This window comes from Amia ocellicauda, chromosome 19 (assembly GCF_036373705.1).
Source record: "Amia ocellicauda isolate fAmiCal2 chromosome 19, fAmiCal2.hap1, whole genome shotgun sequence".
NCBI lineage: Eukaryota > Metazoa > Chordata > Actinopteri > Amiiformes > Amiidae > Amia > Amia ocellicauda.
The window spans coordinates 2,087,335-2,114,245 of NC_089868.1; the positions used below are offsets into that span (position 1 = coordinate 2,087,335).

The 26,911-nt window shown below is 41.0% G+C and overlaps 6 non-coding genes across 6 annotated transcripts; all 6 read right to left on the reverse strand.

Annotated features, from left to right (window-relative positions):
• Window positions 1-3,926: 3,926 nt before the first annotated feature.
• On the reverse strand, window positions 3,927-3,998 carry trnag-ucc (transfer RNA glycine (anticodon UCC)). The gene has a single exon. It is a non-coding gene; the product is annotated as a tRNA-Gly (tRNA).
• Window positions 3,999-6,433: 2,435 nt separating this feature from the next.
• On the reverse strand, window positions 6,434-6,505 carry trnaw-cca (transfer RNA tryptophan (anticodon CCA)). Its single transcript has one exon. It is a non-coding gene; the product is annotated as a tRNA-Trp (tRNA).
• A 6,637-nt stretch (window positions 6,506-13,142) lies between these two features.
• Window positions 13,143-13,214, reverse strand: trnag-ucc (transfer RNA glycine (anticodon UCC)). Its single transcript has one exon. It is a non-coding gene; the product is annotated as a tRNA-Gly (tRNA).
• Window positions 13,215-15,582: 2,368 nt separating this feature from the next.
• trnaw-cca (transfer RNA tryptophan (anticodon CCA)) lies at window positions 15,583-15,654 on the reverse strand. Its single transcript has one exon. It is a non-coding gene; the product is annotated as a tRNA-Trp (tRNA).
• A 6,550-nt stretch (window positions 15,655-22,204) lies between these two features.
• trnag-ucc (transfer RNA glycine (anticodon UCC)) lies at window positions 22,205-22,276 on the reverse strand. Its single transcript has one exon. It is a non-coding gene; the product is annotated as a tRNA-Gly (tRNA).
• A 2,309-nt stretch (window positions 22,277-24,585) lies between these two features.
• Window positions 24,586-24,657, reverse strand: trnaw-cca (transfer RNA tryptophan (anticodon CCA)). The gene has a single exon. It is a non-coding gene; the product is annotated as a tRNA-Trp (tRNA).
• Window positions 24,658-26,911: the final 2,254 nt, after the last annotated feature.

Here is a 26,911-nt window from a genome sequence, read left to right on the forward strand (position 1 = left end):
TCAGTCTTACTTCCAGTCATTCTTTGAATCCACTGTCCACAACCCCTGCAAGCTTTACTCCACCTTCTCTCTCATCTCCCCCCTCCTCCCTCATCTCATCTCACCTCATCATTTTGCCTCATTCTTCTACAAGATCACAGACATCCACAAGCTCTTCAACAGTCTCCTCTCCACTCCCACCCTGCCCAAGTCTCCCACCGATCAAGCTTCCATTTCTTCATTCTCTCCTCTCTCAGACTCTGAACTTTCCTCTCTCCTCCTAGGTCACAAACCCATAATATGTCCCCTGGACCCTCTCTCTACTCGCCTCCTGCAAGCGTCTGCTCCATTTCAACTCCCCTTCTTCTCCTCCCTCCTCAACTCCTCACTCCTCTCTGGCTGTTTCCCCTCTTGCATTTAAACAAGCTGCGGTCATCCCACTCCTCAAGAAACCTACCCTTGACCCCACCTCTCCTCAGAGGCACCTGTCTCTGCCCTGTCGCCCTACTCCCCTTCCTCTCAAAGACCCTCGAGCGTGCGGTCCACTGTCAGCTCTCTGCATTCCTTTCCCATCTCTCACTTCTTGATCCTCTGCAATCCGCCTTCCAAACACCGCTCACACCACTGAGACTGCTGTCCTGGCAGTCACTGACTCCCTCAACTGTGCTCGGGCAGCCTCCCTCTCCTCAATCCTCATCCTCCTTGGTCTCTCCGCAACATTTGACACCGTCGATCACTCCTCCTCTCCTGCCTCGCTGACCTTGGAATCTCTGGGACTGCTCTCACTTGTTTCTCCTCCTACCTCAACGACCGGACCTATCAAGTGGCGAGCTTCCTCATCCATCCCTCAACCTCTCCTCACAGGCATAACCCCCGGGTTTAGCTATCCTCCCGATGGGTCACATTTCGGTAACTACCTTTTTTACTTTCATGGGGCCCTGAAATCCTCGCTGCGCCCCTGGTCATGAAAGCTGTAATGTCTGGTATCAAAATACATTACTGGCTTTCGGCTTACACACGTCATTTCAACCCACTTGCTCAAGCAGACCGAGTAAACGTTTACTCGAGGTATATGGTCACACAGAAGGAGCATCCCAAGAACACCAGTAAATGGCGTAGAAATTTTGAAAACATGCACAATTTTCCACGATCTAAGCCCACAGTTTACGTGCAAAATCTAATGTCTGAGATGATGGTATCCATGTAACATTCCCGAAATGGACGCATTTTAAAAGTGCAAGGTAACGGTCTGGTCCATTTATTGTGGGTTTCAAGGTAAAGTACATTGCTGATGGACGTTTCATGGTTAATGCGGATCAGTGGTTTCCTTTATCATTATGCTCTCTAAATTGTTGTGGGTCTGTTGTACACTGTTCAGTACTGTACATCGTGTTTTAATCCTAACTTGATAAAACACTTCGATTCATGGCTTTGTAGCCCCACCAGTGACGTAAAAAACCACTCGGTAAGATCATTAAAACAAAGTATTAAACAAGGCGCAATGCACAAGACAGTCCTTTGCCCTGTGCAGTGCTGCGGGTAAACAACTCGTCTCTAGTGCAATAAACTAAGACCATGTAAACCCGAGAGGGAGAGGGGCATTTAATCTGTGACTCGAGCATATTGTCTCCAGTGAGGTCAATACACGCGTCAGGGATATGTATGCTAAATGTAATGTAAATATGATGGATATAATGTATATTGTGGTGGAGTTTATAAAGATAATGTCAGGGGAACTTTAGTGATGTTCTGTGTTTTCTAAATTCCAAGCAGTGGGACTTTAAGTCATAACTTTGTGAGGAATTTACATGTCTTTATAAATTATATATCATTATAAAGTAATAATCCAGCTCACTTTGCTAGCTAGCCTACTGCCAGTTGCCATCCAAATGATGATAATGATCAGCTAGTAGTTAAGTACTGCAGTAGTTTGCCAGTTGTCAGCTAATGATTTTTGATAGAATTGTATTATTTAAATTCAGTTTTTTGTGCACTATAGTATTTTCAGTATTGAGTATTTTTGGTGTGGATGTTATTTTACCTAAACAGTTTATTAGTTATTGCTCTGATTTCAATATGCATAGTGCACTATTTACATTTGTATTGATTATTACATCAATTTCTTCAACAAGTACAGTGTATGTTAAAGTGCAATACATGTTCTGTGATGTGCATTATTTAAATGTTTGTGTTTATTTTAGTTTTAACTAAACATTCTCTATACGCCATAAACATGGGCACCACTAAAATTTTTTTCATTGAGAGGGGGGATGGTTTTGGGGCTACTATCAAATCTCGCATATGGCCCCCAAATGGCTAGGGCCGGCTCTGGACATCACACATTACATAGGATGGGGCTGACGTTGGATGCGACTTTTCGTGACTTAAATCAAGTAACAAGTTACTAGTACACACATAGCCTCTAAGTGTACTGAGTAATGATACTCTCTCTTTCGTTCATTCGTTCCTTAGTATAATTACCTTTAGTAGTAGTAGTACTGGCCACTACTCGGAAGGTAGCGATGCGCACCAATAGATCACGAAAGCTTTCTCATAGTTTTGTGTTTTAGATAATGGTTCAATACGGACTCAATCCCCTTTCATGGACATGGCAGGGAACTTGCAGTTAGAACTAAGGAGTCTAATAAGACTTGGTGGTACGCAGAACTGAAGTGCCAAGTGACAGGCTATCACTTTCATTGCACACCGCATTGTCTTCTCACAGGGAGCGAATTGGGGAAATGTTGGATTTACGGCATCATGTAGAAAGACTGAATGGTTTAGTTACAGAAATAGATAAAAAAGATAGTGACCTTTCTTACTAGCTGAACTAACCTGCATAAAATTAAGAAGATACAGACATTTTCATGCAATTATTTCAAGTTACAGTCTGCTGCTCAGACACAGTTTGGCGCACAGATGCAACTATCATCAACTCAATTATAAACATATATCTAGACAGACAGAGAGACAGACATGGACTACATATCGTGCACATTGTATGAAATCATGCTGGTATATGTAGGCTTGTAGATGATTGTTAAGAGGCCTATTTGGAAACATACGAAATGAGATATTACCATAATGAAGTCATGATACATGAAGGAAATGTTTTTCATGTTGGCAAAAGTACCCTGTCAAAATGAAAATGAATGAGAGAAGACTAAAACAAAGGGCTCGTCCGGGATTTGAACCCTTTGAATCATACCCCTAGACCAACGAGCCACATAGCACAGGTTTCTGTGAAAACTAGTTAACATCGGTGCCACGTAGAGAGTTGTGCGCTCCTCTATTTGAACACTTTCTCCTTCAAACATTGCATGAGTGTCTGACTGCCGCCATCTAGCGGTGCTGACTGACCGATGGCTCGGGTATCTTGGATGTTGTTAAATGACATAACTGTCCGCCCAAGACACTGATGACCAAGGGTCATAGTTTTCCCTTGTAATAATAACAACAATAGTAATTGGAGTGAATGGAAGTGGCATTTCTATTTCTCCTTACTTTAGCCGTCATCGTCGCCAACATTGTTGTTGGTGAGCATGGAGAGGAGTGTATTAGCTTTTAAAGTATATTCAAGCAATGAACACGTCAAATAAATGTAATACCGAATACTTTTGCACGCAAGTGCACATGTATGTTACAGCGCTTCTGGGAGCACGGCCCACGTGAAGCAAGAGGGCGCAGTAAAGGTCTGCGAGTCAAGTGTGATGTGGGTATCCTGCAGCAGGGAGAGGAACCTTTGTTTTTCTACAGACGAAGCTGGTGCTGTGGGATACTAGTGTAAGGCCATTTATTCGTCATCTGTTCATGCGCAACGGTTCACCAGAAGTGTGTTAGTGAAAACAGCGGTAAGTGCAGGCTTAGTAGGGTCGCAATAGCTTGAATGGTGTCGAACTCCCCCGAAGCATCACAAGTGTGATGGCGTAAGCCTAGAAAGAAAACGTTGCGTTGGCCGGGAATTGAACCCGGGTCAACTGCTTGGAAGGCAGCTATGCTCACCACTATACCACCAACGCCCAGAAAGTCTCTCATTCCATGACTTTTGATGCATTTCAGATCATTCATCTGACTAGATACATGCGAATAATCACAGCCTACAGTGTAAAGCTTCTGATTACAGACAGGGCGTGTTGAGTGTGCTAAGTAACTTGCTAAATTCACTAACAAAAAGTCGCTGCTCTTACTACAAAACAAGTGCAAGATATATCATTCTTAGCTAAACAAACCACGTAAACAATCAATGTAACTCTTAACTAAACTAGGAAACGCGAGAGAAAAAGGCGATACTTAGCTGCGGCGACTTGAGCGACTTCTCAGCTGGCTTGCCCGAGTGTCCAGATGCATATGTGGAAATACTTCTATACAAACCATGAACATAGATTCTCGATAGATGAATACTGTTTATTTAAAGGTCAGTTTTTATTTAGCGCAAAGTTTATTGAATTTACCCACCAAGGTGTAACACGGACAATGATGTATTTGATTGACAGTGTAACTTGGACTGTTGGAGTAACTTGGACACCCATTGGAATGGAAAAACAAACTCGAGAAAAAAGTGTGTGTGTGTGTGTGTGTGTGTGTGTGTGTGTGTGTGTGTGTGTGTGTGTGTGTGTGTGTGTGTGTGTGTGTGTGTGTGTCACCTGCTGGTAGTGATGCATTTACATAACCTACAGACTATTTGGGCTGATTGTTCCTGGTGTATTAATGAAACTTTTCAAAGCGGTGGCTTACGTAGATGACATCACAGTCATTGTTAAGAATGGCAAGGATGTACCTTACCTTAAATGACTGTCAGAAATGAATTGAGTTTCTTCAGTGGTTAATGGCTTTTACTGGGGGAACTAGGTAGAAAGCAAGCCACTGTCTCTAGCCACATTTTGGACAAATGGACAAAACTAGATGGATTTAAAAATAGACGGATAGACAGTCGGATGGCGTCTGTCTACAATATTTTAAATGATAATAGTATATGTAGTATATGCATGTGTATTATAAACTAATCTTTACAGAATAGGGGTAATACCATAATAAAATGCTGATGAGAGGAGAAGAGATCTTATTCACTGGCCAAATACATGATTTCGACAATTGTCGTACATCTTGACGGCACTTAGCTTTACTTTTCACAATGTATGACTGCACTTACTGTACTTAACTGTATACATTGGAAGTTGTAAAATGTATTATCTTGAATTGCTTTGTTTAATGTAAATTTGAATTTGTAATGTTTGATGCCTTGTACTTAACTGTATTCTTGCACTTATGTTGCAAGTCGCCCTGCATAAGGGCGTCTGCCAAGAAATAAAAATAATAATAATGTTTAATAATAGTATATGTAGTATATGCATGTGTATTATAAACTAATCTTTACAGAAAAGGGGTAATACCATAATAAAATGCTGATGAGAAATTAAGAAAACCGTAAAAGAAAGGCATTTTAAACCAGGAGCTCTCGCACTCTAAGAGAGAATCATATCTCGAACAAACTTACATTAGTGACATCTTTACACTAGTGCCACGTAGAAAGCGGTGCGCTCCAACAGCCGGAAACTTTCTCAGTCTCAAGTTCAAGCACCTTGTGTGTGACTGCCATCTAATGTTGCTGACTAATAGCACTATTGGACTAGAGGAGCTGGGGCTGGCAGAAATTCAGCCAGGCTTTTCTACAGGCGCAAACTCAGGTGATGCTGTGTAGGCTACTCCGTGTACGTCAATGAAAGTCTAGTGACTTCAATATACACACCCCGATGCACCCAAAGAGTGATTGTCAAAGTATGAGTGACTCGCTCCACTAGCAGCACCGACCTGCATCTCTCTGTGACACCCGGCGCCTCAGTCTGGATAAGCTGCTGGTAATGCCGAGCACGGCAGCAGATCTTGTACAGTGGAACCCTAATAATATTCCTAATAATATGGCAACATCCTGGGGGGTCGGTGTGCCGCGCCACAGTGCAGCGACCTTGGCGCATCACTAAAAGGCACCTTAGCGAGGCCTCGGAATCGCTCAAACATGAACCGAGAAATGAACATTGAATCCCATCTACTATTATTACCTAGTAGTGTTGATGTTATCTAAAGTATTTCTATACGTTTTTATTAGTGTATGAATTGTGTCGACCAGGGATCAGAAAGTGAGACAGTATAGGGTAGGCGGTAATCGAAAGCACAAGAAATACATAAAAGGGAGCTATACAGCAGGTGAATAAAACACGGATTGTGACAGTCGACTGTTAATAGCCTATAACAAGGCAGATTAAAATATAACAAACGATACGGATTCTTAAAATCAAATATAATTTCAACGTGCAGGAGACCAGACTGACTTTTATGCATCCCCTCGGGTGTAGATGCATGTTACTTAGACTAACAACGTTTGCATTCTAGGATATTAATAACACTCTCCAGAGCAGGAATTATTGAGTGATATTACAGGGAATGTTGAGTAAAAGACTGACCCCGACGTGATTTGAACACACAACCTTCTGATCTGGAGTCAGACGCGCTACCGTTGCGCCACGAGGTCCTTAAACTTCAGTTAACACAGGACGTCAAGGAAAAATATTGGGAACTATGGTGATGTTTTGCTAGTGACCATTAGGTTAATGAATGGGCAACTGAAGCATTGACGTGATGAAGAAGTTAAACAGAATGCTAAAGAGATAGTGACAGTGAGCATGACACAGAACACATGGCATGACGAGAATACCAAGTTAAACTTAAAGCAGAAATTACAGAAAGAAAGAAAAAAAAAACGGATACTGCACATGTGTTTGGTCTTTCCTATATCTTTAATATGATATCTCAGTAGTTTAAATTTGATACAGAAATTATTCTGGAATCCCATAAAATGGAAAATACAGTGAAAATAAAACTATATCTGTTATATTTATAACAAATATATTCCGCTTATACACTCACCTAAAGGATTATTAGGAACACCATACTAATACTGTGTTTTACCCCCTTTCGCCTTCAGAACTGCCTTAATTCTACGTGGCATTGATTCAACAAGGTGCTGAAAGCATTCTTTAGAAATGTTGGCCCATATTGATAGGATAGCATCTTGCAGTTGATCGAGATTTGTGGGATGCACATCCAGGGCACGAAGCTCCCGTTCCACCACATCCCAAAGATGCTCTATTGGGTTGAGATCTGGTGACTGTGGGGGCCAGTTTAGTACAGTGAACTCATTGTCATGTTCAAGAAACCAATTTGAAATGATTCGACCTTTGTGACATGGTGCATTATCCTGCTGGAAGTAGCCATCAGAGGATGGGTACATGGTGGTCATAAAGGGATGGACATGCTCAGAAACAATGCTCAGGTAGGCCGTGGCATTTAAACGATGCCCAATTGGCACTAAGGGGCCTAAAGTGTGCCAAGAAAACATCCCCCACACCATTACACCACCACCACCAGCCTGCACAGTGGTAACAAGGCATGATGGATCCATGTTCTCATTCTGTTTACGCCAAATTCTGACTCTACCATCTGAATGTCTCAACAGAAATCGAGACTCATCAGACCAGGCAACATTTTTCCAGTCTTCAACTGTCCAATTTTGGTGAGCTTGTGCAAATTGTAGCCTCTTTTTCCTATCTGTAGTGGAGATGAGTGGTACCCGGTGGGGTCTTCTGCTGTTGTAGCCCATCCGCCTCAAGGTTGTACGTGTTGTGGCTTCACAAATGCCTTGCTGCATACCTCGGTTGTAACGAGTGGTTATTTCAGTCAAAGTTGCTCTTCTATCAGCTTGAATCAGTCGGCCCATTCTCCTCTGACCTCTAGCATCAACAAGGCATTTTCGCCCACAGGACTGCCGCATACTGGATGTTTTTCCCTTTTCACACCATTTTTTGTAAACCCTAGAAATGGTTGTGCGTGAAAATCCCAGTAACTGAGCAGATTGTGAAATACTCAGACCGGCCCGTCTGGCACCAACAACCATGCCACGCTCAAAATTGCTTAAATCACCTTTCTTTCCCATTCAGACATCCAGTTTGGAGTTCAGGAGATTGTCTTGACCAGGACCACACCCCTAAATGCATTGAAGCAACTGCCATGTGATTGGTTGGTTAGATAATTGCATTAATGAGAAATTGAACAGGTGTATCTAATAATCCTTTAGGTGAGTGTATTTGCCTTTACTAATATTGTATTTTATTTTACAATAGGTTTAATATAATAAGGTCCAAATAATAAATGTACATATTTGCACATGCTTGCTTTTGGTGAACAGGTAGAATTGGCCATTATCTGAAAAAAACATGCACTCACCTAGTTATTCACAGTTTAAACAGCGCCAGTGAATATTGGGTTTTAATGTTACAGGAGTGACGATGAAGTTATTGCGTTTAGTTGCTTTAAATAACTACAGTGGTTTGTGGATAACAGGAATATGTGCACATACAGAAAAGTTAAAAGTAACGCTGGGTAAGTACATAATCAAATCAAGTTTCACGAAAGATGATATGCTTCAGATACAACTTAATAGTAAAAATGCATTATGGTAAAGAGTTAATAGCTTTGTTGATAACCTCAACGTATGCTAATCAGTCTCTGTTTCGTGTTTATTATCATAATAATTGTAATTATTATTAGTAGTAGTAGTATTCTACAATAAAACTTGCATAAGTTCGAATTGTGCCGATATGTTTTCTGCACAAGGAAAAGTATATATATTATTAAGTTACACAAGCATTGTAAAGAAACCAACAACATATAGGCACCTGGGTGTGTTCTTCCTACTTGGATAAGTAGGTTAGCCGGCTAAGTTTCAGGATAACTTGGCATTAACTCGGGATTTTCCATTCTCCGTAGCGAGTTTAAAGTTCAGCCAGCTATGTTTCCAGAGCAGCATGTCCAGCATCTCAAACCTGCTCCCTGTCAGGTTAACTTGAAGTTAGATGGCTAACAATCTGACTGTATTTCATCTGCCCAGTTAAATGACAGCTGACTGTGTCCCCCAACAATGACGGCGGCGTTCCTAACAGATCCAGTAGTGATCCAGACCCAGTAGCTTTTCTGCGAGGAATAATTCATAGAGATTATAGATTTAAATTATACAGATTAATTATTTGAGCGTTACAGGTTCGGTCGGAAAGGAATGATTTACGTAGCCGATTAATTAGGACCGCACATCAGTCATTCCGCCCTGGGCCGGCCCTGACCAATTTGATGCCCTAGGCAAGATTTTAGCTGGTGCCCCTGGCATCGCAGCCAATTCCACCACCGATCATTGTGTTCATACACTCACACAGAAACTGCATAGCTTCATGTCTTAGATTTTCTTTATTTTTGAAACAATAAAAAACCACACAAAATAAAAACAGTATGCAAGAAACAAGTGACAAAACGAATTATGAATACAATATAAATTAGTATTGCACGAAAAAACTATATTACCGACACCATAGTGCAAGATGCATAATGTAGCAGTGTTCTACAGCCTTACCGCCTTGCCTTTCTTGCAGCAAACAAGTGACATAAAACGAATTATAAATAAGTGGATGTTTCCTGCAGCACACTTGAAAGAAAAAGTACATTTCTCAAAATTATGTTATAGGTAATGGAGGTTGATGAAAGAGTTAAATAGCTGATCGATCAAAAGGTGTGATCGTTGTGGGGCATCGGTAAGAATGCACAATTCTCATTCATTCCAAACAGTGTCCCTTTATTGCATCACTAGCAATGGGCGTTAGCCTATTTTGGTATTTGTTTTGTGTGTTTTTTATTGCTTCTTGTTTTGTTTTATTTATTCACTTTCCACTGTCAGCTCTCTGCATTCCTTTCCCATCTCTCACTTCTTGATCCTCTGCAATCCGCCTTCCAAACACCGCTCACACCACTGAGACTGCTCTCCTGGCAGTCACTGACTCCCTCAACTGTGCTCGGGCAGCCTCCCTCTCCTCAATCCTCATCCTCCTTGGTCTCTCCGCAACATTTGACACCGTCGATCACTCCATCCTCCTCTCCTGCCTCGCTGACCTTGGAATCTCTGGGACTGCTCTCACTTGTTTCTCCTCCTACCTCAACGACCAGACCTATCAAGTGGCGAGGTTCCTCATCCACCCCTCAACCTCTCCTCACAGGCATAACCCCCGGGTTTAGCTATCCTCCCGATGGGTCACATTTCGGTAACTACCTTTTTTACTTTCATGGGGCCCTGAAATCCTCGCTGCGCCCCTGGTCATGAAAGCTGTAATGTCTGGTATCAAAATACATTACTGGCTTTCGGCTTACACACGTCATTTCAACCCACTTGCTCAAGCAGACCGAGTAAACGTTTACTCGAGGTATACGGTCACACAGAAGGAGCATCCCAAGAACACCAGTAAATGGCGTAGAAATTTTGAAAACATGCACAATTTTCCACGATCTAAGCCCACAGTTTACGTGCAAAATCTAACGTCTGAGATGATGGTATCCATGTAACATTCCCGAAATGGACGCATTTTAAAAGTGCAAGGTAACGGTCTGGTCCATTTATTGTGGGTTTCAAGGTAAAGTACATTGCTGATGGACGTTTCATGGTTAATGCGGATCAGTGGTTTCCTTTATCATTATGCTCTCTAAATTGTTGTGGGTCTGTTGTACACTGTTCAGTACTGTACATCGTGTTTTAATCCTAACTTGATAAAACACTTCGATTCATGGCTTTGTAGCCCCACCAGTGACGTAAAAAACCACTCGGTAAGATCATTAAAACAAAGTATTAAACAAGGCGCAATGCACAAGACAGTCCTTTGCCCTGTGCAGTGCTGCGGGTAAACAACTCGTCTCTAGTGCAATAAACTAAGACCATGTAAACCCGAGAGGGAGAGGGGCATTTAATCTGTGACTCGAGCATATTGTCTCCAGTGAGGTCAATACACGCGTCAGGGATATGTATGCTAAATGTAATGTAAATATGATGGATATAATGTATATTGTGGTGGAGTTTATAAAGATAATGTCAGGGGAACTTTAGTGATGTTCTGTGTTTTCTAAATTCCAAGCAGTGGGACTTTAAGTCATAACTTTGTGAGGAATTTACATGTCTTTATAAATTATATATCATTATAAAGTAATAATCCAGCTCACTTTGCTAGCTAGCCTACTGCCAGTTGCCATCCAAATGATGATAATGATCAGCTAGTAGTTAAGTACTGCAGTAGTTTGCCAGTTGTCAGCTAATGATTTTTCATAGTATTGTATTATTTAAATTCAGTTTTTTGTGCACTATAGTATTTTCAGTATTGAGTATTTTTGGTGTGGATGTTATTTTACCTAAACAGTTTATTAGTTATTGCTCTGATTTCAATATGCATAGTGCACTATTTACATTTGTATTGATTATTACATCAATTTCTTCAACAAGTACAGTGTATGTTAAAGTGCAATACATGTTCTGTGATGTGCATTATTTAAATGTTTGTGTTTATTTTAGTTTTAACTAAACATTCTCTATACGCCATAAACATGGGCACCACTAAAATGTTTTTCATCGAGAGGGGGGATGGTTCTGGGGCTACTATCAAATCTCGCATATGGCCCCCAAATGGCTAGGGCCGGCTCTGGACATCACACATTACATAGGATGGGACTGACGTTGGATGCGACTTTTCGTGACTTAAATCAAGTAACAAGTTACTAGTACACACATAGCCTCTAAGTGTACTGAGTAATGATACTCTCTCTTTCGTTCATTCGTTCCTTAGTATAATTACCTTTAGTAGTAGTAGTACTGGCCACTACTCGGAAGGTAGCGATGCGCACCAGCTTTCTCATAGTTTTGTGTTTTAGATAATGGTTCAATACGGACTCAATCCCCTTTCATGGACATGGCAGGGAACTTGCAGTTAGAACTAAGGAGTCTAATAAGACTTGGTGGTACGCAGAACTGAAGTGCCAAGTGACAGGCTATCACTTTCATTGCACACCGCATTGTCTTCTCGCAGGGAGCGAATTGGGGAAATGTTGGATTTACGGCATCATGTAGAAAGACTGAATGGTTTAGTTACAGAAAAAGATAAAAAAAAGATAGTGACCTTTCTTACTAGCTGAACTAACCTGCATAAAATTAAGAAGATACAGACATTTTCATGCAATTATTTCAAGTTACAGTCTGCTGCTCAGACACAGTTTGGCGCACAGATGCAACTATCATCAACTCAATTATAAACATATATCTAGAGAGACAGAGAGACAGACATGGACTACATATCGTGCACATTGTATGAAATCATGCTGGTATATGTAGGCTTGTAGATGATTGTTAAGAGGCCTATTTGGAAACATACGAAATGAGATATTACCATAATGAAGTCATGATACATGAAGGAAATGTTTTTCATGTTGGCAAAAGTACCCTGTCAAAATGAAAATGAATGAGAGAAGACTAAAACAAAGGGCTCGTCCGGGATTTGAACCCTTTGAATCATACCCCTAGACCAACGAGCCACATAGCACAGGTTTCTGTGAAAACTAGTTAACATCGGTGCCACGTAGAGAGTTGTGCGCTCCTCTATTTGAACACTTTCTCCTTCAAACATTGCATGAGTGTCTGACTGCCGCCATCTAGCGGTGCTGACTGACCGATGGCTCGGGTATCTTGGATGTTGTTAAATGACATAACTGTCCGCCCAAGACACTGATGAACAAGGGTCATAGTTTTCCCTTGTAATAATAACAACAATAGTAATTGGAGTGAATGGAAGTGGCATTTCTATTTCACTTTACTTTAGCCGTCATCGTCGCCAACATTGTTGTTGGTGAGCATGGAGAGGAGTGTATTAGCTTTTAAAGTATATTCAAGCAATGAACACGTCAAATAAATGTAATACCGAATACTTTTGCACGCAAGTGCACATGTATGTTACAGCGCTACTGGGAGCACGGCCCACGTCAAGCAAGAGGGCGCAGTAAAGGTCTGCGAGTCAAGTGTGATGTGGGTATCCTGCAGCAGGGAGAGGAACCTTTGTTTTTCTACAGACGAAGCTGGTGCTGTGGGATACTAGTGTAAGGCCATTTATTCGTCATCTGTTCATGCGCAACGGTTCACCAGAAGTGTGTTAGTGAAAACAGCGGTAAGTGCAGGCTTAGTAGGGTCGCAATAGCTTGAATGGTGTCGAACTCCCCCGAAGCATCACAAGTGTGATGGCGGAAGCCTAGAAAGAAAACGTTGCGTTGGCCGGGAATCGAACCCGGCTCAACTGCTTGGAAGGCAGCTATGCTCACCACTATACCACCAACGCCCAGAAAGTCTCTAATTCCATGACTTTTGATGCATTTCAGATCATTCATCTGACTAGATACATGCGAATAATCACAGCCTACAGTGTAAAGCTTCTGATTACAGACAGGGCGTGTTGAGTGTGCTAAGTAACTTGCTAAATTCACTAACAAACAGTCGCTGCTCTTACTACAAAACAGGTGCAAGATATATCATTCTTAGCTAAACAAACCACGTAAACAATCAATGTAACTCTTAACTAAACTAGGAAACGCGAGAGAAAAAGGCGATACTTAGCTGCGGCGACTTGAGCGACTTCTCAGCTGGCTTGCCCGAGTGTCCAGATGCATATGTGGAAATACTTCTATACAAACCATGAACATAGATTCTCGATAGATGAATACTGTTTATTTAAAGGTCAGTTTTTATTTAGCGCATAGTTTATTGAATTTACCCACCAAGGTGGAACACGGACAATGATGTATTTGATTGACAGTGTAACTTGGACTGTTGGAGTAACTTGGACAATGGAAAAACAAACTCGAGAGAAAAGTGTGTGTGTGTGTGTGTGTGTGTCACCTGCTGGTAGTGATGCATTTACATAACCTACAGACTATTTGGGCTGATTGTTCCTGGTGTATTAATGAAACTTTTCAAAGCGGTGGCTTACGTAGATGACATCACAGTCATTGTTAAGAATGGCAAGGATGTACCTTACCTTAAATGACTGTCAGAAATGAATTGAGTTTCTTCAGTGGTTAATGGCTTTTACTGGGGGAACTAGGTAGAAAGCAAGCCACTGTCTCTAGCCACATTTTGGACAAATGGACAAAACTAGATGGATTTAAAAATAGACGGATAGACAGTCGGATGGCGTCTGTCTACAATATTTTAAATGATAATAGTATATGTAGTATATGCATGTGCATTATAAACTAATCTTTACAGAAAAGGGGTAATACCATAATAAAATGCCGATGAGAGGAGAAGAGATCTTATTCACTGGCCAAATACATGATTTCGACAATTGTCGTACATCTTGACGGCACTTAGCTTTACTTTTCACAATGTATGACTGCACTTACTGTACTTAACTGTATACATTGGAAGTTGTAAAATGTATTATCTTGAATTGCTTTGTTTAATGTAAATTTGAATTTGTAATGTTTGATGCCTTGTACTTAACTGTATTCTTGCACTTATGTTGCAAGTCGCCCTGCATAAGGGCGTCTGCCAAGAAATAAAAATAATAATAATGTTTAATAATAGTATATGTAGTATATGCATGTGTATTATAAACTAATCTTTATAGAAAAGGGGTTATACCATAATAAAATGCTGATGAGAAATTAAGAAATCCGTAAAAGAAAGGCATTTTAAACCAGGACCTCTCGCACTCTAAGAGAGAATCATATCTCGAACAAACTTACATTAGTGACATCTTTACACTAGTGCCACGTAGAAAGCGGTGCGCTCCAACAGCTGGAAACTTTCTCAGTCTCAAGTTCAAGCACCTTGTGTGTGACTGCCATCTAGTGTTGCTGACTAATAGCACTATTGGACTAGAGGAGCTGGGGCTGGCAGAAATTCAGCCAGGCTTTTCTACAGGCGCAAACTCAGCTGATGCTGTGTAGGCTACTCCGTGTACGTCAATGAAAGTCTAGTGACTTCAATATACACACCCCGATGCACCCAAAGAGTGATTGTCAAAGTATGAGTGACTCGCTCCACTAGCAGCACCGACCTGCATCTCTCTGTGACACCCGGCGCCTCCGTCTGGATAAGCTGCTGGTAATGCCGAGCACGGCAGCAGATCTTGTACAGTGGAACCCTAATAATATTCCTAATAATATGGCAACATCCTGGGGGGTCGGTGTGCCGCGCCACAGTGCAGCGACCTTAGCGCATCACTAAAAGGCACCTTAGCGAGGCCTCGGAATCGCTCAAACATGAACCGAGAAATGAACATTGAATCCCATCTACTATTATTACCTAGTAGTGTTGATGTTATCTAAAGTATTTCTATACGTTTTTATTAGTGTATGAATTGTGTCGACCAGGGATCAGAAAGTGAGACAGTATTGGGTAGGCGGTAATCGAAAGCACAAGAAATACATAAAAGGGAGCTATACAGCAGGTGAATAAAACACGGATTGTGACAGTCTACTGTTAATAGCCTATAACAAGGCAGATTAAAATATAACAAACGATACGGATTCTTAAAATCAAATATAATTTCAACGTGCAGGAGACCAGACTGACTTTTATGCATCCTCTCGGGTGTAGATGCATGTTACTTAGACTAACAACGTTTGCATTCTAGGATATTAATAACACTCTCCACAGCAGGAATTATTGAGTGATATTACAGGGAATGTAGAGTAAAAGACTGACCCCGACGTGATTTGAACACACAACCTTCTGATCTGGAGTCAGACGCGCTACCGTTGTGCCACGAGGTCCTTAAACTTCAGTTAACACAGGACGTCAAGGAAAAATATTGGGAACTATGGTGATGTTTTGCTAGTGACCATTTAGGTTAATGAATGGGCAACTGAAGCATTGACGTGATGAAGAAGTTAAACAGAATGCTAAAGAGATAGTGACAGTGAGCATGACACAGAACACATGGCATGACGTGAATACCAAGTTAAACTTAAAGCAGAAATTACAGAAAGAAAGAAAAAAAAACGGATACTGCACATGTGTTTGGTCTTTCCTATATCTTTAATATGATATCTCAGTAGTTTAAATTTGATACAGAAATTATTCTGGAATCCCATGAAATGGAAAATACAGTGAATATAAAACTATATTTGCTGTATTTATAACAAATATATTCCGCTTATACACTCACCTAAAGGATTATTAGGAACACCATACTAATACTGTGTTTTACCCCCTTTCGCCTTCAGAACTGCCTTAATTCTACGTGGCATTGATTCAACAAGGTGCTGAAAGCATTCTTTAGAAATGTTGGCCCATATTGATAGGATAGCATCTTGCAGTTGATCGAGATTTGTGGGATGCACATCCAGGGCACGAAGCTCCCGTTCCACCACATCCCAAAGATGCTCAATTGGGTCGAGATCTGGTGACTGTGGGGGCCAGTTTAGTACAGTGAACTCATTGTCATGTTCAAGAAACCAATTTGAAATGATTCGACCTTTGTGACATGGTGCATTATCCTGCTGGAAGTAGCCATCAGAGGATGGGTACATGGTGGTCATAAAGGGATGGACATGCTCAGAAACAATGCTCAGGTAGGCCGTGGCATTTAAACGATGCCCAATTGGCACTAAGGGGCCTAAAGTGTGCCAAGAAAACATCCCCCACACCATTACACCACCACCACCAGCCTGCACAGTGGTAACAAGGCATGATGGATCCATGTTCTCATTCTGTTTACGCCAAATTCTGACTCTACCATCTGAATGTCTCAACAGAAATCGAGACTCATCAGACCAGGCAACATTTTTCCAGTCTTCAACTGTCCAATTTTGGTGAGCTTGTGCAAATTGTAGCCTCTTTTTCCTATCTGTAGTGGAGATGAGTGGTACCCGGTGGGGTCTTCTGCTGTTGTAGCCCATCCGCCTCAAGGTTGTACGTGTTGTGGCTTCACAAATGCCTTGCTGCATACCTCGGTTGTAACGAGTGGTTATTTCAGTCAAAGTTGCTCTTCTATCAGCTTGAATCAGTCGGCCCATTCTCCTCTGACCTCTAGCATCAACAAGGCATTTTCGCCCACAGGACTGCCGCATACTGGATGTTTTTCCCTTTTCACACCATTTTTTGTAAACCCTAGAAATGGTTGTGCGTGAAAATCCCAGTAACTGAGCAGATTGTGAAATACTCAGACCGGCCCGTCTGGCACCAACAACCATGCCACGCTCAAAATTGCTTAAATCACCTTTCTTTCCCATTCAGACATCCAGTTTGGAGTTCAGGAGATTGTCTTGACCAGGACCACACCCCTAAATGCATTGAAGCAACTGCCATGTGATTGGTTGGTTAGATAATTGCATTAATGAGAAATTGAACAGGTGTATCTAATAATCCTTTAGGTGAGTGTATTTGCCTTTACTAATATTGTATTTTATTTTACAATAGGTTTAATATAATAAGGTCCAAATAATAAATGTACATATTTGCACATGCTTGCTTTTGGTGAACAGGTAGAATTGGCCATTATCTGAAAAAAACATGCACTCACCTAGTTATTCACAGTTTAAACAGCGCCAGTGAATATTGGGTTTTAATGTTACAGGAGTAACGATGAAGTTATTGCGTTTAGTTGCTTTAAATAACTACAGTGGTTTGTGGATAACAGGAATATGTGCACATACAGAAAAGTTAAAAGTAACGCTGGGTAAGTACATAATCAAATCAAGTTTCACGAAAGATGATATGCTTCAGATACAACTTAATAGTAAAAATGCATTATGGTAAAGAGTTAATAGCTTTGTTGATAACCTCAACGTATGCTAATCAGTCTCTGTTTCGTGTTTATTATCATAATAATTGTAATTATTATTAGTAGTAGTAGTATTCTACAATAAAACTTGCATAAGTTCGAATTGTGCCGATATGTTTTCTGCACAAGGAAAAGTATATATATTATTAAGTTACACAAGCATTGTAAAGAAACCAACAACATATAGGCACCTGGGTGTGTTCTTCCTACTTGGATAAGTAGGTTAGCCGGCTAAGTTTCAGGATAACTTGGCATTAACTCGGGATTTTCCATTCTCCGTAGCGAGTTTAAAGTTCAGCCAGCTATGTTTCCAGAGCAGCATGTCCAGCATCTCAAACCTGCTCCCTGTCAGGTTAACTTGAAGTTAGATGGCTAACAATCTGACTGTATTTCATCTGCCCAGTTAAATGACAGCTGACTGTGTCCCCCAACAATGACGGCGGCGTTCCTAACAGATCCAGTAGTGATCCAGACCCAGTAGCTTTTCTGCGAGGAATAATTCATAGAGATTATAGATTTAAATTATACAGATTAATTATTTGAGCGTTACAGGTTCGGTCGGAAAGGAATGATTTACGTAGCCGATTAATTAGGACCGCACATCAGTCATTCCGCCCTGGGCCGGCCCTGACCAATTTGATGCCCTAGGCAAGATTTTAGCTGGTGCCCCTGGCATCGCAGCCAATTCCACCACCGATCATTGTGTTCATACACTCACACAGAAACTGCATAGCTTCATGTCTTAGATTTTCTTTATTTTTGAAACAATAAAAAACCACACAAAATAAAAACAGTAAGATGCATAATGTAGCAGTGTTCTACAGCCTTACCGCCTTGCCTTTCTTGCAGCAAACAAGTGACATAAAACGAATTATAAATAAGTGGATGTTTCCTGCAGCACACTTGAAAGAAAAAGTACATTTCTCAAAATTATGTTATAGGTAATGGAGGTTGATGAAAGAGTTAAATAGCTGATCGATCAAAAGGTGTGATCGTTGTGGGGCATCGGTAAGAATGCACAATTCTCATTCATTCCAAACAGTGTCCCTTTATTGCATCACTAGCAATGGGCGTTAGCCTATTTTGGTATTTGTTTTGTGCGTTTTTTATTGCTTCTTGTTTTGTTTTATTTATTCACTTTCCACTGTCAGCTCTCTGCATTCCTTTCCCATCTCTCACTTCTTGATCCTCTGCAATCCGCCTTCCAAACACCGCTCACACCACTGAGACTGCTCTCCTGGCAGTCACTGACTCCCTCAACTGTGCTCGGGCAGCCTCCCTCTCCTCAATCCTCATCCTCCTTGGTCTCTCTGCAACATTTGACACCGTCGATCACTCCATCCTCCTCTCCTGCCTCGCTGACCTTGGAATCTCTGGGACTGCTCTCACTTGTTTCTCCTCCTACCTCAACGACCGGACCTATCAAGTGGCGAGGTTCCTCATCCACCCCTCAACCTCTCCTCACAGGCATAACCCCCGGGTTTAGCTATCCTCCCGATGGTTCACACTTCGGTAGCTACCTTTTTTACTTTCATGGGGCCCTGAAATCCTCGCTGCGCCCCTGGTCATGAAAGCTGTAATGTCTGGTATCAAAATACATTACTGGCTTTCGGCTTACACACGTCATTTCAACCCACTTGCTCAAGCAGACCGAGTAAACGTTTACTCGAGGTATACGGTCACACAGAAGGAGCATCCCAAAAACACCAGTAAATGGCGTAGAAATTTTGAAAACATGCACAATTTTCCACGATCTAAGCCCACAGTTTACGTGCAAAATCTAACGTCTGAGATGATGGTATCCATGTAACATTCCCGAAATGGACGCATTTTAAAAGTGCAAGGTAACGGTCTGGTCCATTTATTGTGGGTTTCAAGGTAAAGTACATTGCTGATGGACGTTTCATGGTTAATGCGGATCAGTGGTTTCCTTTATCATTATGCTCTCTAAATTGTTGTGGGTCTGTTGTACACTGTTCAGTACTGTACATCGTGTTTTAATCCTAACTTGATAAAACACTTCGATTCATGGCTTTGTAGCCCCACCAGTGACGTAAAAAACCACTCGGTAAGATCATTAAAACAAAGTATTAAACAAGGCGCAATGCACAAGACAGTCCTTTGCCCTGTGCAGTGCTGCGGGTAAACAACTCGTCTCTAGTGCAATAAACTAAGACCATGTAAATCCGAGAGGGAGAGGGGCATTTAATCTGTGACTCGAGCATATTGTCTCCAGTGAGGTCAATACACGCGTCAGGGATATGTATGCTAAATGTAATGTAAATATGATGGATATAATGTATATTGTGGTGGAGTTTATAAAGATAATGTCAGGGGAACTTTAGTGATGTTCTGTGTTTTCTAAATTCCAAGCAGTGGGACTTTAAGTCATAACTTTGTGAGGAATTTACATGTCTTTATAAATTATATATCATTATAAAGTAATAATCCAGCTCACTTTGCTAGCTAGCCTACTGCCAGTTGCCATCCAAATGATGATAATGATCAGCTAGTAGTTAAGTACTGCAGTAGTTTGCCAGTTGTCAGCTAATGATTTTTCATAGTATTGTATTATTTAAATTCAGTTTTTTGTGCACTATAGTATTTTCAGTATTGAGTATTTTTGGTGTGGATGTTATTTTACCTAAACAGTTTATTAGTTTTGCTCTGATTTCAATATGCATAGTGCACTATTTACATTTGTATTGATTATTACATCAATTTCTTCAACAAGTACAGTGTATGTTAAAGTGCAATACATGTTCTGTGATGTGCATTATTTAAATGTTTGTGTTTATTTTAGTTTTAACTAAACATTCTCTATACGCCATAAACATGGGCACCACTAAAATGTTTTTCATCGAGAGGGGGGATGGTTCTGGGGCTACTATCAAATCTCGCATATGGCCCCCAAATGGCTAGGGCCGGCTCTGGACATCACACATTACATAGGATGGGACTGACGTTGGATGCGACTTTTCGTGACTTAAATCAAGTAACAAGTTACTAGTACACACATAGCCTCTAAGTGTACTGAGTAATGATACTCTCTCTTTCGTTCATTCGTTCCTTAGTATAATTACCTTTAGTAGTAGTAGTACTGGCCACTACTCGGAAGGTAGCGATGCGCACCAGCTTTCTCATAGTTTTGTGTTTTAGATAATGGTTCAATACGGACTCAATCCCCTTTCATGGACATGGCAGGGAACTTGCAGTTAGAACTAAGGAGTCTAATAAGACTTGGTGGTACGCAGAACTGAAGTGCCAAGTGACAGGCTATCACTTTCATTGCACACCGCATTGTCTTCTCGCAGGGAGCGAATTGGGGAAATGTTGGATTTACGGCATCATGTAGAAAGACTGAATGGTTTAGTTACAGAAAAAGATAAAAAAAAGATAGTGACCTTTCTTACTAGCTGAACTAACCTGCATAAAATTAAGAAGATACAGACATTTTCATGCAATTATTTCAAGTTACAGTCTGCTGCTCAGACACAGTTTGGCGCACAGATGCAACTATCATCAACTCAATTATAAACATATATCTAGAGAGACAGAGAGACAGACATGGACTACATATCGTGCACATTGTATGAAATCATGCTGGTATATGTAGGCTTGTAGATGATTGTTAAGAGGCCTATTTGGAAACATACGAAATGAGATATTACCATAATGAAGTCATGATACATGAAGGAAATGTTTTTCATGTTGGCAAAAGTACCCTGTCAAAATGAAAATGAATGAGAGAAGACTAAAACAAAGGGCTCGTCCAGGATTTGAACCCTTTGAATCATACCCCTAGACCAACGAGCCACATAGCACAGGTTTCTGTGAAAACTAGTTAACATCGGTGCCACGTAGAGAGTTGTGCGCTCCTCTATTTGAACACTTTCTCCTTCAAACATTGCATGAGTGTCTGACTGCCGCCATCTAGCGGTGCTGACTGACCGATGGCTCGGGTATCTTGGATGTTGTTAAATGACATAACTGTCCGCCCAAGACACTGATGAACAAGGGTCATAGTTTTCCCTTGTAATAATAACAACAATAGTAATTGGAGTGAATGGAAGTGGCATTTCTATTTCACTTTACTTTAGCCGTCATCGTCGCCAACATTGTTGTTGGTGAGCATGGAGAGGAGTGTATTAGCTTTTAAAGTATATTCAAGCAATGAACACGTCAAATAAATGTAATACCGAATACTTTTGCACGCAAGTGCACATGTATGTTACAGCGCTACTGGGAGCACGGCCCACGTCAAGCAAGAGGGCGCAGTAAAGGTCTGCGAGTCAAGTGTGATGTGGGTATCCTGCAGCAGGGAGAGGAACCTTTGTTTTTCTACAGACGAAGCTGGTGCTGTGGGATACTAGTGTAAGGCCATTTATTCGTCATCTGTTCATGCGCAACGGTTCACCAGAAGTGTGTTAGTGAAAACAGCGGTAAGTGCAGGCTTAGTAGGGTCGCAATAGCTTGAATGGTGTCGAACTCCCCCGAAGCATCACAAGTGTGATGGCGGAAGCCTAGAAAGAAAACGTTGCGTTGGCCGGGAATCGAACCCGGGTCAACTGCTTGGAAGGCAGCTATGCTCACCACTATACCACCAATGCCCAGAAAGTCTCTCATTCCATGACTTTTGATGCATTTCAGATCATTCATCTGACTAGATACATGCGAATAATCACAGCCTACAGTGTAAAGCTTCTGATTACAGACAGGGCGTGTTGAGTGTGCTAAGTAACTTGCTAAATTCACTAACAAACAGTCACTGCTCTTACTACAAAACAGGTGCAAGATATATCATTCTTAGCTAAACAAACCACGTAAACAATCAATGTAACTCTTAACTAAACTAGGAAACGCGAGAGAAAAAGGCGATACTTAGCTGCGGCGACTTGAGCGACTTCTCAGCTGGCTTGCCCGAGTGTCCAGATGCATATGTGGAAATACTTCTATACAATCCATGAACATAGATTCTCGATAGATGAATACTGTTTATTTAAAGGTCAGTTTTTATTTAGCGCATAGTTTATTGAATTTACCCACCAAGGTGGAACACGGACAATGATGTATTTGATTGACAGTGTAACTTGGACTGTTGGAGTAACTTGGACACCCATTGGAATGGAAAAACAAACTCGAGAGAAAAGTGTGTGTGTGTGTGTGTGTGTGTGTGTCACCTGCTGGTAGTGATGCATTTACATAACCTACAGACTATTTGGGCTGATTGTTCCTGGTGTATTAATGAAACTTTTCAAAGCGGTGGCTTACGTAGATGACATCACAGTCATTGTTAAGAATGGCAAGGATGTACCTTACCTTAAATGACTGTCAGAAATGAATTGAGTTTCTTCAGTGGTTAATGGCTTTTACTGGGGGAACTAGGTAGAAAGCAAGCCACTGTCTCTAGCCACATTTTGGACAAATGGACAAAACTAGATGGATTTAAAAATAGACGGATAGACAGTCGGATGGCGTCTGTCTACAATATTTTAAATGATAATAGTATATGTAGTATATGCATGTGCATTATAAACTAATCTTTACATAAAAGGGGTAATACCATAATAAAATGCTGATGAGAGGAGAAGAGATCTTATTCACTGGCCAAATACATGATTTCGACAATTGTCGTACATCTTGACGGCACTTAGCTTTACTTTTCACAATGTATGACTGCACTTACTGTACTTAACTGTATACATTGGAAGTTGTAAAATGTATTATCTTGAATTGCTTTGTTTAATGTAAATTTGAATTTGTAATGTTTGATGCCTTGTACTTAACTGTATTCTTGCACTTATGTTGCAAGTCGCCCTGCATAAGGGCGTCTGCCAAGAAATAAAAATAATAATAATGTGTTTTATACAATGAGAAATTAAGAAAACCGTAAAAGAAAGGCATTTTAAACCAGGACCTCTCGCACTCTAAGAGAGAATCATATCTCGAACAAACTTACATTAGTGACATCTTTACACTAGTGCCACGTAGAAAGCGGTGCGCTCCAACAGCTGGAAACTTTCTCAGTCTCAAGTTCAAGCACCTTGTGTGTGACTGCCATCTAATGTTGCTGACTAATAGCACTATTGGACTAGAGGAGCTGGGGCTGGCAGAAATTCAGCCAGGCTTTTCTACAGGCGCAAACTCAGCTGATGCTGTGTAGGCTACTCCGTGTACGTCAATGAAAGTCTAGTGACTTCAATATACACACCCCGATGCACCCAAAGAGTGATTGTCAAAGTATGAGTGACTCGCTCCACTAGCAGCACCGACCTGCATCTCTCTGTGACACCCGGCGCCTCCGTCTGGATAAGCTGCTGGTAATGCCGAGCACGGCAGCAGATCTTGTACAGTGGAACCCTAATAATATTCCTAATAATATGGCAACATCCTGGGGGGTCGGTGTGCCGCGCCACAGTGCAGCGACCTTAGCGCATCACTAAAAGGCACCTTAGCGAGGCCTCGGAATCGCTCAAACATGAACCGAGAAATGAACATTGAATCCCATCTACTATTATTACCTAGTAGTGTTGATGTTATCTAAAGTATTTCTATACGTTTTTATTAGTGTATGAATTGTGTCGACCAGGGATCAGAAAGTGAGACAGTATTGGGTAGGCGGTAATCGAAAGCACAAGAAATACATAAAAGGGAGCTATACAGCAGGTGAATAAAACACGGATTGTGACAGTCTACTGTTAATAGCCTATAACAAGGCAGATTAAAATATAACAAACGATACGGATTCTTAAAATCAAATATAATTTCAACGTGCAGGAGACCAGACTGACTTTTATGCATCCTCTCGGGTGTAGATGCATGTTACTTAGACTAACAACGTTTGCATTCTAGGATATTAATAACACTCTCCACAGCAGGAATTATTGAGTGATATTACAGGGAATGTAGAGTAAAAGACTGACCCCGACGTGATTTGAACACACAACCTTCTGATCTGGAGTCAGACGCGCTACCGTTGCGCCACGAGGTCCTTAAACTTCAGTTAACACAGGACGTCAAGGAAAAATATTGGGAACTATGGTGATGTTTTGCTAGTGACCATTTAGGTTAATGAATGGGCAACTGAAGCATTGACGTGATGAAGAAGTTAAACAGAATGCTAAAGAGATAGTGACAGTGAGCATGACACAGAACACATGGCATGACGTGAATACCAAGTTAAACTTAAAGCAGAAATTACAGAAAGAAAGAAAAAAAAACGGATACTGCACATGTGTTTGGTCTTTCCTATATCTTTAATATGATATCTCAGTAGTTTAAATTTGATACAGAAATTATTCTGGAATCCCATGAAATGGAAAATACAGTGAATATAAAACTATATTTGCTGTATTTATAACAAATATATTCCGCTTATACACTCACCTAAAGGATTATTAGGAACACCATACTAATACTGTGTTTTACCCCCTTTCGCCTTCAGAACTGCCTTAATTCTACGTGGCATTGATTCAACAAGGTGCTGAAAGCATTCTTTAGAAATGTTGGCCCATATTGATAGGATAGCATCTTGCAGTTGATCGAGATTTGTGGGATGCACATCCAGGGCACGAAGCTCCCGTTCCACCACATCCCAAAGATGCTCAATTGGGTCGAGATCTGGTGACTGTGGGGGCCAGTTTAGTACAGTGAACTCATTGTCATGTTCAAGAAACCAATTTGAAATGATTCGACCTTTGTGACATGGTGCATTATCCTGCTGGAAGTAGCCATCAGAGGATGGGTACATGGTGGTCATAAAGGGATGGACATGCTCAGAAACAATGCTCAGGTAGGCCGTGGCATTTAAACGATGCCCAATTGGCACTAAGGGGCCTAAAGTGTGCCAAGAAAACATCCCCCACACCATTACACCACCACCACCAGCCTGCACAGTGGTAACAAGGCATGATGGATCCATGTTCTCATTCTGTTTACGCCAAATTCTGACTCTACCATCTGAATGTCTCAACAGAAATCGAGACTCATCAGACCAGGCAACATTTTTCCAGTCTTCAACTGTCCAATTTTGGTGAGCTTGTGCAAATTGTAGCCTCTTTTTCCTATCTGTAGTGGAGATGAGTGGTACCCGGTGGGGTCTTCTGCTGTTGTAGCCCATCCGCCTCAAGGTTGTACGTGTTGTGGCTTCACAAATGCCTTGCTGCATACCTCGGTTGTAACGAGTGGTTATTTCAGTCAAAGTTGCTCTTCTATCAGCTTGAATCAGTCGGCCCATTCTCCTCTGACCTCTAGCATCAACAAGGCATTTTCGCCCACAGGACTGCTGCATACTGGATGTTTTTCCCTTTTCACACCATTTTTTGTAAACCCTAGAAATGGTTGTGCGTGAAAATCCCAGTAACTGAGCAGATTGTGAAATACTCAGACCGGCCCGTCTGGCACCAACAACCATGCCACGCTCAAAATTGCTTAAATCACCTTTCTTTCCCATTCAGACATCCAGTTTGGAGTTCAGGAGATTGTCTTGACCAGGACCACACCCCTAAATGCATTGAAGCAACTGCCATGTGATTGGTTGGTTAGATAATTGCATTAATGAGAAATTGAACAGGTGTATCTAATAATCCTTTAGGTGAGTGTATTTGCCTTTACTAATATTGTATTTTATTTTACAATAGGTTTAATATAATAAGGTCCAAATAATAAATGTACATATTTGCACATGCTTGCTTTTGGTGAACAGGTAGAATTGGCCATTGTCTGAAAAAACATGCACTCACCTAGTTATTCACAGTTTAAACAGCGCCAGTGAATATTGGGTTTTAATGTTACAAGAGTGACGATGAAGTTATTGCGTTTAGTTGCTTTAAATAACTACAGTGGTTTGTGGATAACAGGAATATGTGCACATACAGAAAAGTTAAAAGTAACGCTGGGTAAGTACATAATCAAATCAAGTTTCACGAAAGATGATATGCTTCAGATACAACTTAATAGTAAAAATGCATTATGGTAAAGAGTTAATAGCTTTGTTGATAACCTCAACGTATGCTAATCAGTCTCTGTTTCGTGTTTATTATCATAATAATTGTAATTATTATTAGTAGTAGTAGTATTCTACAATAAAACTTGCATAAGTTCGAATTGTGCCGATATGTTTTCTGTACAAGGAAAAGTATATATATTATTAAGTTACACAAGCATTGTAAAGAAACCAACAACATATAGGCACCTGGGTGTGTTCTTCCTACTTGGATAAGTAGGTTAGCCGGCTAAGTTTCAGG